Here is a 13,456-nt window from a genome sequence, read left to right on the forward strand (position 1 = left end):
TGAATGCTCAGTTCCACTTACTGATGTTACAGCTGTGGGAATTGTATGCAAGCTGCTTTGGGGTGGGGTTTTTTTTTTGTTTTTTGGGGTTTTTTTTTGCTTTGCCAGTCTTTTGTTGCAAAAAGTGCTTTATTTTTCTTCTGTCTGCTGCAGCATTTCGCCTGCATGTTGTACGAGTTTGGCTGCCAGTGGTTTTTTAAAGATGTTTCTTGAAATGGGCACTGCATTTTCTGAACATCAGTATTCCGATGGCGTTGAATTTTCTACGTGCTGTTTTTAAAGGCCCGTCGTTTATCGTGCGACGTGTTTGAACAGTCATGCTGGTCATTTTCTTGAACAAAACTGAATGTATATGAAATATTGCTAGGTGAACAAATAAATTATTGGGGGAAACGTGCACTTTGTGACATGTGAACTACAAGTCTGTTTGCTTGTTTGGGTGTTTCCCCCCCACCCCCCCCCAAAAAAAAAAAAAGAAGTATTTATACTAATGCGACTTCTCCCTTCAACAAACACTTCAGGCAGAGGGTCAGGTAGAGATTCCTACCAATGCTGCTGATCTCAGGGGGGTTTAGTGGGAGTAAGGAACAAGAATAAAGGAATCAACCTTGTATTTCTACTGTAAAAAGCTGAAGAACTTAAACAATTCTGAAAGGAGATTGCAAAGTTCATTTGGGCCCCAGATCCTTACCCTGTTTATTCACTTTGCTTACAGTAAAACATCACATCCCAGATGAAATGCAGCCCATTTTGCTGTATTCCTTATAAACAACTTTAAGAGAACGATCCCTGTCAACCCAAGAATGTAAATCCTCTTTGGGAAAGGCAGTGCTGAATTATTATTTTCCGCAATTTATAATGGGAAAAAAAAGAGACACACAGAAGGAAAGACAGATTTCCACACCGGCTGATACACTGGGAACCTGGAAAGCCCTGGCTGTAGCCGTCACTTGTGAAACCCTTGACAATCTCATCCTAGGGCTCAGGCAAACTCTGGAGAAAAACCGTAACTGAAAAAAAAGAAAAAAAAAGTTGCCCTTCTGCTCCTTTTACAGGTCTGTTCTTTGACTCACAGGGTGGATTTACCCTGTATTACTTTGGTATTGCAGTAGAGTTGGGAGCTTCAGCAAGGGCCTGAGATTTGGTCCTTAACTGATACAGACCATGCTCCAAAGAACACCCTTCTAAAGCTACAGCTGGACGTGAAAGATATTGCAACTCCAAGTAGTAACTCGGAGTGTCAGAATGGCTTTGTGATCGCTAGATTGGCTGTCAGATAAAAGAAGCAGAGTTATTTTTAATCAATGGTAGGAAATGTGCATTTTTGCTTGGCTTTATAATATAAATCCAGTTTAGATTACAGAGGGCTGTGTCAGTCTGCCTTAATAACGCGGCTATAGGTCCTTCCCCTCTTACAGGACATGCTCCCTTGCTGTGAACCTGCCAGGTGAGGGAAGGAAGGAGTTACTTTTTCTGATGTACTGGATAAGGATTTTATTTTCCTAACAGGGTCATGATTTTCTGACCTTAGGCAAGTCAACGCATTTACAATATGTCTAAGTTCCCCTCTGCGCAATGGATGTGATATATCCCAACTGTCCCAGGAACGCTGAGCCTCGTAAAATACCATTGCTGATGTTGAAAAGCTGACATATGACAGGAAAAAAAAAAACCTTTGGGTGCATTTGTTTCATTTCATTACAAGCACATGAATTCAGGAAATTCCACTTGTGCTTTTTGGGGGGATAAAGTTACTACCCCTTTCCAGTTCCTCAGATGTCTTTGCTAGTTTCTCAGCAGCTTCTGCCCACGCGGTCTCATCAATGCACCGTTCCTGTCACACCCCATGATGGCCAAGGTAGGACAGAGTTCTCGCTGCTCTGCTAACGGCACAGTGGAGAAGGGCCACCAGGCTTCTGCTTCTGCCTCTCTGAAGCGTGAAGGTGAAAGGTGCAGCTCTCCCTCGTGCCCTGACCATGGGCCAGCGTAGCTAAATGCTTCAGTGCCAAGTTCTGCTCAGGGCCACCTCCGAGGCTGCTGTAGATTATTTCTCTGCCTTGAGCCATCAGGGTGAAATAACACAAGCACGAGGCTTCGGAGGGTCCTTGATTTCCTCCAAAATTACATAATCAAGAGACAAGGCAACATTCCCACTTTCCCCAGTTCTGTTCCACATACTAATTTCAACAATAGTGTCTGTGCTCTGCATTACAAATAAGGTTTAAACAATGTAAAACAGTTCTCGGTTTTGTCTGTGATCCACTAGCAAATCCCGCGCTTGCCCTGGATTATCTTACCATTACAAGATACAACGTTAGATATACTACCATAGTTAAAATACCCTAAACACTACTAATGCAGTACACTTCAGTCAAGTATCTCCAAGTGCTTTTAGAAACATTTCTTTATTAAGCCTTTCCACTACAGAAACAGCATTATCCATATTCCCTTAAAGGTTCCCAAGCTGCTTCATAAACTTTAACTTCATGAAACTTTAACTGTATGAAAGGTAAAGTCATCTTCCACGCTGGTGTGCAAGGAAGCATCTGGTTTAGTATCTGCATTAATGTCATACTACAGCTTTGATACGGAAAAAGCTACTTCCTTCTCCAGAGGAAAATTCCAAGGGAAATGCAAGTGGCAGAGCGTTAGTGCCCAAATATAACTTTGACTGAGGCAACACGGTCAACACAACCCCATTTTCCCATCTGAATGCAGTTCTTCGTAAGCCATGGATGGGTGATGCTAATGGTACCACTTCATCTCCCAGAGAAATTCTGCTAATGCTCTCAAGAACTGTTGAGGTTTTCTTCATAAAGATTCAGGCCCCGCGAGAAATTTTATGACAGTTTTAATCACGGTCCCCTGCAGGATAACAATCTTAGCACTGCGGCTTTTGTTTTGTTAATCTAGCTGCAGGCAAAGGTCAAAGCAGTCAGGAGCTTTACTGAGGTTCAAACGCTTTTACAACGACAAGTGACACTGTGCTGGCAATTACAGGAGAAGCAAGAGCCGGAAAACATCCAGTTTCTCTTTCAGCTTGTTATTGGCCTCATGCTATCGTAACTCTTACAGTAAACTTCTTTTCCTTAAAGAGGTAAATGAGCTACGCAGGTATTTGTTGAAATCAACTAGTTCCCGTCATGCAATTACCAGCCACTGCCCTGTATCAGAAAGCTGGAGAATTGATGGAATGACTTTAGAGAAATGGCTTTTTTCTCCCCAGTATCAAACCTAACACCCTTCTCCAGATCTGGAGAGTTTTGCACAGGTTTGCCTGCTTGGGCATGCAGTTGACGTTACCTCGTGTATGAAGCAAATCGATCTGGAGCAGCTCTATGGACAGGTTACCAGTGACCTGTCCATGCTGGCTTAGTCTATCACTGTAATGATTAGTCCATAAGGGACAGATGCCCAGATATAATTAGAAGTGGCCCGGTTAATGTAACAGTCTATCTCCCAAAGCAAGGAGAACCTGCACAAAAGGCATCAGAGAGATGGGTAAGAAATTCTGCCTGATCGTTTCGAAGAGTTTAGCTGAAATCAGGGCTTGGGCTTGTACACACCAGAAGAAACATAACAAATATGGAGTGGGATTGAATTGCCGCTGAGGATTGCACCCAAATGCACTTCCACACCAGAGCACATCTTCCAGCTCCTACAGTTTGTTACAATTGCAGTGCTCTGTTTTGTTTTCGAGAAAACACAGTGGATGATGATAGAAGCTTTCAGGGTGAGTTTTCTTTTTTCTTTTGCATTTTCTTCCTGACATAGTTTGGCAGAAAAGAAGAAAAAATAAATGAAAAAAAAAAAAAACCCAAACATGAAAAAAATGAATGCCTTCCATATCCAAAAAAATGAAGGGCCGGTCCCGTTTCCTCTCAATCCAATTAAAAATCTATGTTGAAACAGATCCAGCATTCCTTACCCATACTGAGCAGCCAGTCACCAAGGAACCCCGGCAGCTCCAGCACAGCTCACCAGCAGGAAGCCTTTGGCTCCTTAACCTACAGCAGAAGCAGACCTGGTTAATGCAAACTGAGTCTTACAAAAGTGATTACCAGCACGTTAGTATCACAGGCTGAAAGTTGTTCATCCGCTCTCTATGCGATCCCTGGAGGTAAAGGAGTAGCAGAACCAGTTTTAAGAAGGATGAGCAAGATGTGCTGCAGATCCAAGAGTGCCGAGTCGAATCGATGGTCATCACATCTCATACTGCTGTCCCCCAACAATATGAGGGAAAAAGCTTATTTATATGATACTGAGTTGAGGACCTCCTGTTAATTATCAGTATAAATTCATCCCTTTCTTCATACGGGGTGTAACAGCACCTTCTAGAGAAAGCTCTGAGACCTCGGCAACAATTAACTTCACTGGGACTCTACTGAGCCCAATTTGATCTAACAAGTAAAGAATTTAGCACAGGCAAATGATTCTCCAAACCTTCATGTTTTATTCCCTGCTTGGCTTGTGTGCAACACAGCAAGAAAAGCCTGTGATGCTACTGGTAGCAGCAAGACAGCGTTTACGTTCTGTTGGCACAGTAATGCGTTGGGGTAGCAGTGAAGTTCCCATTCATTGATCTGCTGAGTAAAGGGAGCACAGCTCCTTCCCAGCCTGATCTCCAATCGACAGCACTTGCTTTGCACCTCCAGGGAGAAGCAAACCACACCATTTCGTCGGTGCAGTGGACGGACTGTAACCAACTCAGTATCACAGTATCCTATGTGTGCATATATGTATTTGTATGCCTAGGCGTGTATGTGTACACCTGCAGATCCTGCCCAGCCCCTGCCCAGAGCACCCTTTCAATGTCTGAAGGCATTTTCACAGTTGAGACTGACTGAAAAAAACCTGAAAAAAAATATAGTCTGCAAGGAGTAGAAATCTGTCAGCTGATCTCAAGATTTATTTTAGAAACTTGAGCTCTGGAGGAGATTTATTTTCAAATAGAAAAACCCGCCCTGAACTTGTTGACCAAGAGTAAGAGCACGTACCTGATTTTGCAGATTCCAGACTTTTTTTTCTTCGCTCCTTCAAAGCAAAGGGAAGAAAGTGTTAGAGGGCTTCAATAAAAAGCTGGTTTGTTTTGCATTTTTCCCTCCCTCCCCCCAGCACACACCTGATTTTCCTTTCAGCAGCAGATCGCCACTGATGGAGCTGGCCAAGGCTGTGGAAAACTGGGGATTTTGCAGCTGCATCCTGCTTCTTCACCAGTGACAAGTCCCCTGCTGAGCGATGCTGAGGAGACGGTGTTTTCACATTTCATTTTCCTTCATCAGCTGCACACGCTTAAGCTCACCGAAAACGGGTCTGCCAGGAGAGCATCTAGGGCTGGGCAGGCTTAGGTACATATAACATATATAGTATTAGTGCCAGCCTATATGGTGGAAAGGGGAGGTGACAGCTAGGAGGTAACAACCCATGATGCTGAACGCTAAACCCACCTTCTGCCCAGTGTTCGTGTTAACCTACCCAGCAGCAATACTTTAGAGGAGTGAAGTGTTTACGGACACAGCAACGCATTCTCTGCCTAGCACAGTATTTCCCTCCCCTCAAATACCTCTCAAACACCCCTGACTTTTTAACCATAACAGCTCTTCAGGGATGAAAACTGCAGAAATTCCTCTCCTACTCCATGAAATCCACGGCAGCTTTTCAGCCCAGCTAAGGCTCTGTGGTACCAGAGCTTGCTTTGTTTCATTGGTTGACTTTTTTTTTACTACTCAATAGTCTTTTTTTATTAACATCCACCATCGCATTGTGTTGGTTGGTGTTGACATAAGGCTGAAGAGCTGCTGCCTGTTCGTTTACTGGTCGTTTTTTTTCTCATTATAGCTGCTGGGATGGAGGCAGCTGGCAGCAAATGAAGCCTTCGTGACAAGTCAGTTTTTTGTTAACACTCTTTACCTTCAGTCGTGACGCTTCTTTATCATCAAGTTGCTGCTGGAAATCACACTCCACTACTTTGGGGTGAAACATTTACTATTTATTAGTGAATCTAGTAATAGTATTGATGTTTATTGGCCCCATGCCTCTTAAACCACATCTCCCCTGTGTTGGCAGCTCCCATGATTTATCCTTGAGAGAGACCGCGCTGTCTGAACTCCGGCTCAGGGACTCCAAAATGCTACTTCAGTTTCAGGAATGTTCTGCGTTTCCCCTGAGAGTCATAAAAATCTCAAACTAATGGTGCTATATCCGGAGATGTAGTGGAGGAGGGGGCATGCAGGAAGAGTATTACCAGGGAGTCTTCGGTTTTAAAAGCATTTCTTTCCTTGAGCACTTGGAAAAGGGAGGAGAAAACCAATCTGTTGGTTACAGGCAGTATTATCAAACCCAGGGGTCACTAATTCCACCCCCACCCTGGGCAAAAGACAACAAACCCCTTCGAACATTTTTTTAAAAAATTTAGTTTTAATCCTAAAAATCAGAGAAAATCAGCTATTTTGGAAAAGGGTGGAATTCCTTCAGTGGTTTTCATAGTCTGAGGATGCCCAGTCCAACTGTATCCCGTACCTGCACTCCAAAGGAATAACGGACAGGTGATCTCACGGGGAGCTGCTTCCCCTTCTGAAAGCTGTTTCTGAAAGAGATGTTCTGGCACGCAGGGAGAAGACAGACAACACTATAAAAAGCCACCTTTTCCTAAAACACACCCAAACCCTGCAGCTTTTTGTTTGTATTCAAGCTTTTAAGTCCTCACACCCACTGCAGAGGTTTTAACATATGGTGGAATTTTTTACAGAAACCAGCCTTTTCATTACATATTACACTATCCAGCGCGTCAACTGACCTCAAATTAAAATTGTCAAAAACCCAGAGAGAGATCCATCTCAGAGAAGGATGGGTTTATTTGGTTTGGGGATGATGATGATGATGATTTATTATTAATAATAATATTATTAGTATTGTTGTTGTTATCATTATTATTGTTATCATTATTATCATCATTGTTATTAATATTCCTATTCCTGCTCTTACTCTTACTCCCATTCCTACTTCTATTCCTATTCCTATTCCATCGGTCTTACATTTCTCTACACTTTCAGAAAATTGACCCTTGTTCACTTCCAGTATTAATCCTGCAGAATCCCACCAGAGCATAATCACGGAATACAAGATCTCTTCAGCCTGTTTTTTTCAGTGCTCAGTTCAGGCACCACCGAGGCAGCTGCATTTAATCACCAGACTGTGTTTCTTCTGTTCTGCCTGTCCTTCCTCCACTCCAGACTCAACACTACTACTTACCTACTCCAAGAAAGGTATTTTGCTGCTACCAAATATCACAAGATGTGGAGGCAAGAAACTAAAATTACTGTTCCCTTTAACTGCTGCCGTTAAGGAAAACAATATTCAGAACAGGTTCAGTAAAACAAGCAGCTTGTCTGGTCTCAGGATGCTAAAGCAGAACAGGATTTGCAGGAAAACTTTGAAAACCCAGCCCAAGAGGAATTTCCTTGCAAGGCTAACAGAGAACTTGTGTCAGACGGTTCAAAGGGGATAAATTCAAGTCCCCAGAACAAGCCTGTGCATTCCCATCGACTGCCTGCATAGTTATATGAGAATTTATAAAGTGCACGGTGAATCTGAAAAGCCAAAAACGTGCCAATGCAAAGAAAAAGGAACATGTACTTATTTATGAGTACTGAGTCCAGACCCATAAATTGCGTCCTCCTTTTGCCAAAAGAATAGGTTCCACGTGGTCGTTAGCAAGCTATTTTAAGGCACTTTTATGCCTTTCACTATGTTGTTATATCCAAAGAACACTTGATTGGGAATTCAGTCGTCTAATTCTGAATGCATGACACATACCCAAAAAGAGGCAGTTAAATTAAATTACAAGGCTTGGTTGGGTTGTTGTTTCATTTGTAACATGCCTGCGAGTGTCTGTTGGCTTCACCGGGAAATAGCTGAATATAAATCTCATCTCAAGCTATATTTACATATGGATCTGGGCATATTGAAAGGCTCCAGAGAACTCATAAGAATCATATGCCCCTTCCCGGTGCTGCAAAGGGATCGTGCCTAAACACTCCAGAAGCCAGTGTTCACATCACTGGGGACATTTGTTTTGCTGGAAGCTATGTATAAAAATACAATTCAGGCTCTGTCGAAGCAGGTGGCAAACAGCGAATTGGCCAATAAACACCTGTTGCACCCGCAGTAGCTGTCGCGGGCACGTTCGGTGCAGCCTTGCCATCTTGTGGTCTTCTCGAGTCTGCGAGTCGGAAAGCAAAGTTGGGGTCTGAAGGTCTGACAGCACAGCTGGGAAGAGAAAGCAATGCCACTACAACTCCTGAAAAAGTCAGGGGAGGCAGGGAACTGCCCCCCCATCTCTTTGCCCTCCCATTTTACACCAGTTTATTGCTCCACTGTCCGCACTGGGACCACCAATTTACACCGGCAGCTCAGAGTCATGAGCTTTGCTGCCAGGTTTTCTGATCCCACAAGCAGTAACGGCAACATATGGGGAGGAAGATCTCCCTTCCTCTTGCTTGAGGCATGTATAGGCTCCTACAGGCAGCTATAGGCTCCCCCTGAATAGCTACATGCAATGGGCGGCTCTGCAAAGGTGTCGCAGCAGGCTGGAGATGCCGCAGTAGGCTAGGCAGACATCAGTAGGGAGGTCTGGAGAACTTCAGCCTGAGAAACATCAGCAGAAAATGTTTTCAAATACCTGAGAAGACCAAGGAAACATCTAAGTCCAACCCAGCAAAATTATCCCTTCACGTGAAACGTGTTGGTCACTATAGTCGGCCAACTGCGTAGTCTTCTTGCCCTTGTTTCATACAGCCAAGGCTCCCCAGTTCCTTTTGGATAATTTTTTCTCATGCCGACGGAGCCAACCCAGCTCCTGAGTTTTTTGGGGGGAAGAGCAGGTTGTCAGCAGCTCATCACCAGGGAGCAAGTTCGGCTGCCATGAAGGGGTTAACGCTGGAGACATTCGCTGCTTTGCAGTTGATGATCTTCTGCCTTCTTCTCCCATGATCTCAGGGAGCTTTAGAAACCTGTTAGCCTAATTGGTGTCATTAATCTAACTAGAATCATATCATCTTAATTTGTATTGAGGTTAATTTTTGTTTAGGAAAAAAAAATGGCTAGACCTTTGTTTAATGTAGCTATGTATGCCTTTTAAACCAGCTATTTTATTCTAAATGATGAATTAGAGGTATAATTTCCTTTCAGGTTTTGAAAATTAACATCTAATTATCCTTAACCTAAGGGATATTAGCACTTCTTGTGAAAGCGAATAACACTCTAATCTAAATTTAGAAGAGAACTCAGTAAATGGCAAGGCTGGAATTATTCAAAGACAAAAGAATCAAGCCACAGTTAAAAAAAAATAAATTAACATTTAGAAAAAACCCAAAGTCATTTTTTTAAGACAACCAAAGAAAAAGGAATCTGCCTCTTTCAGATTTGTATCGGTCACGTTATCCTGCAGCTCAAGAACAGCTCGGTGTAAGCAGCATGATACAGCAACGGGATTTCCATTCTCTTTGGGACCACCAAGACCAACCTGAGGCAACTGAGGCAAGTTCTATCTTTTTGCTTCATTTAAAACAAGTCAGTGTCTGGAAGAAAAATTAGAAATTCGATGCTTTGTTTTTTTTTTTTTTTTTTGATTGGTGTGAGCAAAACACCATCGAGACAGATTACCAAGCAACATGACAAATTCTCCATCTCTGAAAGACTTTTAAAAGTCTTTAGACTAAAGACTTTTCAAAACCAAATGAGTGTCTAAAGAAAGTGATGGTTCAGCCTCAGGCTCTTGGGCCTGATCTTGGAACAAATCAGGGAAATAACCAAAGAATCCCAGTTTTAAAAAAGACTTAAGATTCAGGAATCTAACCGTCTTTGACAGCTACAAAACTGCAACTGCCTGTCTTCTTTCTAAGTGCACAAAGGCACAGATCCTTTTTTTCTGGCAGATAGTTCATTATTTCAGACTTTCTCCTCTAATGAGAAGCAGCATTTTATTTTTCTCTTTATTCTGAAACCGCAGACGGTTACAGAGAGAACTGCAGCAACCAGAAATAGGTCTGGATGTAGCCTGACAACTCATTACTTGTACCTAATGAATTAAATCCCTTTGGAGAAGGAAGGCAGCACAAGAAGGGCACTTTGCTGGTGGGATCTCCTCTTGCTTTCAGAACTGACACCTCTGTCCTCGCTGCCTCCGTTGGATGTTCCCCAGCGAAACGTCCTAGTCCGTACCACGTTCGCTCATTAACTCGCATGTTCAAGCCAGAGAGGAAGCACTTGCCTTCCTCTCTTAGGGCTTGGGATTATTTTCTCTTCCCTTTGGACGTCAGGCTGAAGTCACCTTCATCGGGGTGTTTGTCACTGGCAATACTTTCGGGCAACGCAAAGCCAGGGGGTGACCAACGCCTGGCCCAGAGCAAACACGGATCAGTGACCACGGCAGCCGCAGTTTGCTTTATTTCTAAATCAAACTCCCAGCTCAGGGAGTTTTTTCTCAAAACAGAAGTTTCCACTCTCCCCTGATATTGGGTAGCAAACTGCACTTCCAAACCGGGAGACGGGCTAATATCACCTTCTCAGCTCTTCCTGAGCTTGCTCCTAAGCTCTTTTGGTGCTCACGTGAAGCGGGTTCAGCGCTAGCCTAAGTTTTGGTGGCCCTGAAATAATCTCAAGACAAAAGAGAGGACGGCCAGGGTAACCAGCGTGTTGCCAGCCCTTCCGCTTTGGTGGCCACCACATGTAGGTTGGCCAGTGGGACCAGGCAGAGGGAGGCCAGCTGGGCTCACAGGAGAACCTGGCTGAAGCCACAGCTTCGGCACAGCTCTTTGTGTTGGTTTGGGCACAGTCCTCGTTCCTCCTCCCTTGATAAACTGGCAGCAATTCCTCCTCCACCCCCAGACTCCTCCTCACCTCTGCTACAGCTTGGAGAAGATGACATTCCCTGTGGAAATAACGTCTTGGTGGCCCCCAGGGCTTTTTTGAACTGTTTTTCCATCCTGCTGTAGCATCCACAAGAACCGGGGTATGAGGAAAGATGGTTTAGTCAGCCTAATCTTCCCACGTACGCTTCAGGTCCCATTTTTCCGTGAGCAGTAATGCTGAAGGAAGCAGTTTGTCTTTTCAGCACAGCCACGCTAAGGGAAGGCGTAATTACAGGAGTTTATCTTTTCACTCCACGCCGTATTATTCAAAAGGGCAAGATATTTGCCTAGAAACACTGCAGCGGGTGGGAGGGAAAACTTCCAGCAAACACCACGCACTTCAGTAGCATCTTTCATCAGAGAACGTGAAAGGGCTTTTTAAACATCATTGAGGAGATGTTTCTCTGAAGTATTTTGCATTGGCCAAAGCTCTTTTCCCACTGAAGGCAACATACAGTTCCTGCTGTCCATTCCTGGGGCAGCCGGAGGAGCCAGGCAGCTTTGGAAATGCTGACTAAGCCTTATGAAAGATTTCTTCAAGTCCATTTCTTCAGCTGTAAAATTAGAAAAAGTGGGTTTCCCGTGAACGATACAATGGGTCAGGGAGGGATTTGGTGTGCTGAACCCAGGAGCTCTTTATGTTTGCCCTTGTAGAAAAGAGAGGTTCGGATGGACTTAGACTTAGAGAAGAGAGAAAATTTACTGCAGTTCTCCTTGTGCTTGTCCCCAGCTGTGCGTTGTGTGGCCGAGGTGATGCCCATCGCTCCCTCCCGCGCATCCCTGTGCCTGGCTGCGGGAGCTCTGCAGGCAGCATCTGGGCAGGGGGCTGCTGTGAGGACCCTGGGTTTTTCCTCTGGGAAGCAAAGTAAGATTTCAGACCTCAGGTTTCATCAATTCCCATTGCAGTCAGTGAGCTGGTACCATGCCTATAGCCAAGCAGATGCCAACATTGCTAAATTATACCCTAAAACTGTCTTATAGGCACTTGCCTTTGAAGTGAGCACTAACGAGCTCCGCTCGCCCCGTTACACCAGTAGGCAAGGCACAGCTGTCCGAAAAAGATTTTAAACAAAAGTTGCATGGATTTGGATTCTATCCCCTCTGTTGCTGTGGCTTGTTCATAGCACGGGTATTTAAAAAATAAACTTCTTATAAATAAAAAGGACCATTTAACATCCAACTGACAAGTTACAGCAAAACCCAGAGCGTATAAATGCCAGGGGCTTTTTTCAGTTTATAAAATCTTGTTTCTAAGTTTATATAAAACATCTTGCTGGTTTTGTTGGGTTTGTGTTTTTTTTTTTTTTAAATAATCCAAGAGCTCTAGGACCGAACCCAAAGACGACCGAAATGGATGGAAATACTCCCATTGATTTAAGCGAGTTTGGATCAGCGTGTTTTTAATATGCACAGGGAGAGGTTTCCCAGCTCAGGGTGGGGGACTCTTGCCCTCTGGTGGCTGTTCCTCCTTCTAGAAATAATCTACCAGGAAAAACTGCTTTAAACCTGGATTATTAAAAAAATAAAAAATAAAAAATAACCACCAGCCAGCATCACTGTGGTGGGAAGGGTGAATTCTGCAGTAACAGGGAGTGGATGTCTACTAACACTGGGGTGGCCCCACCACCACAAAAAGGGCAGATAAGATTTTCTATTTTTTCCCTTCTGATGTTCCCAGCTTTTGATCTGTTCAGCTGCACGAAGCGGGGAACAAAGGAGGATTTTTCGGAGCTGTGCTAACGAGTTCTCCGGTGTGCATCACATCAGAAGGTGCTGCCCCATAAAACTCAGCCCCGGCCACACACACCCATTTAATAAAGACCAATTGCCAGGGAACCACAAAGGTGGGTGCCCAAAAGATCGCAGGGTCCCCGTTGCAGCTGGATTCCCCCCAAACAGCCCTGGAATTTGGACAGAAGTTTTGCTAGACCTCGTCAGGGCTAAAGGAACTGCTCCACTCAGTGATTTTTTTTAATGTTGGTGAAAGGCAGAGCAGTCTGGTCGTGAAGGACACGGTCTTTGTTGTTGAAACCAACACTAGACTGTGAGAAGAGTGAGAAAAATGGATCTGAGCTGAAAAATTTTGAGCCCAAGAGGGTTTTTTTGCTTCTGAGAATCTGATTTATCACTCCAGCCTAAGAATAAACCTAAGCATATTCAGTTTAATAATATATTTCTGTATGACAGCTTTCATCAGAACTCCAAGCTGCTTAGAAAGGTGGCCAGAACTGTATTTCTGTTTTATGGAAGGTAAACTGAGGCATGAAGCCAGCCCCCAAAACCCAAAAAAGACATAAGCATGGAACCAATTTTAAGCACCTTCAGTGCAGGCATCCCCAAGTGAGCGAGATGAGTAGAGATTCTTGCTACTCAGTCCAGGGAAAGAAGCACTTGCAGAGAAAGAAGCACTTGAAGGCTTGTTGCAGCTCATCCTAGGAGAGAAGCCTTTCCCCCTTGCCCTTGGGGAATGGGCTTTAAACGCTGATCAAACACGCAGCATCACCAGGCGGCACCAGGGTCCCATTTGAGCTCTAAGTAGCACCTTT

This window comes from Falco punctatus, assembly GCF_963210335.1.
Source record: "Falco punctatus genome assembly, chromosome: 20".
NCBI lineage: Eukaryota > Metazoa > Chordata > Aves > Falconiformes > Falconidae > Falco > Falco punctatus.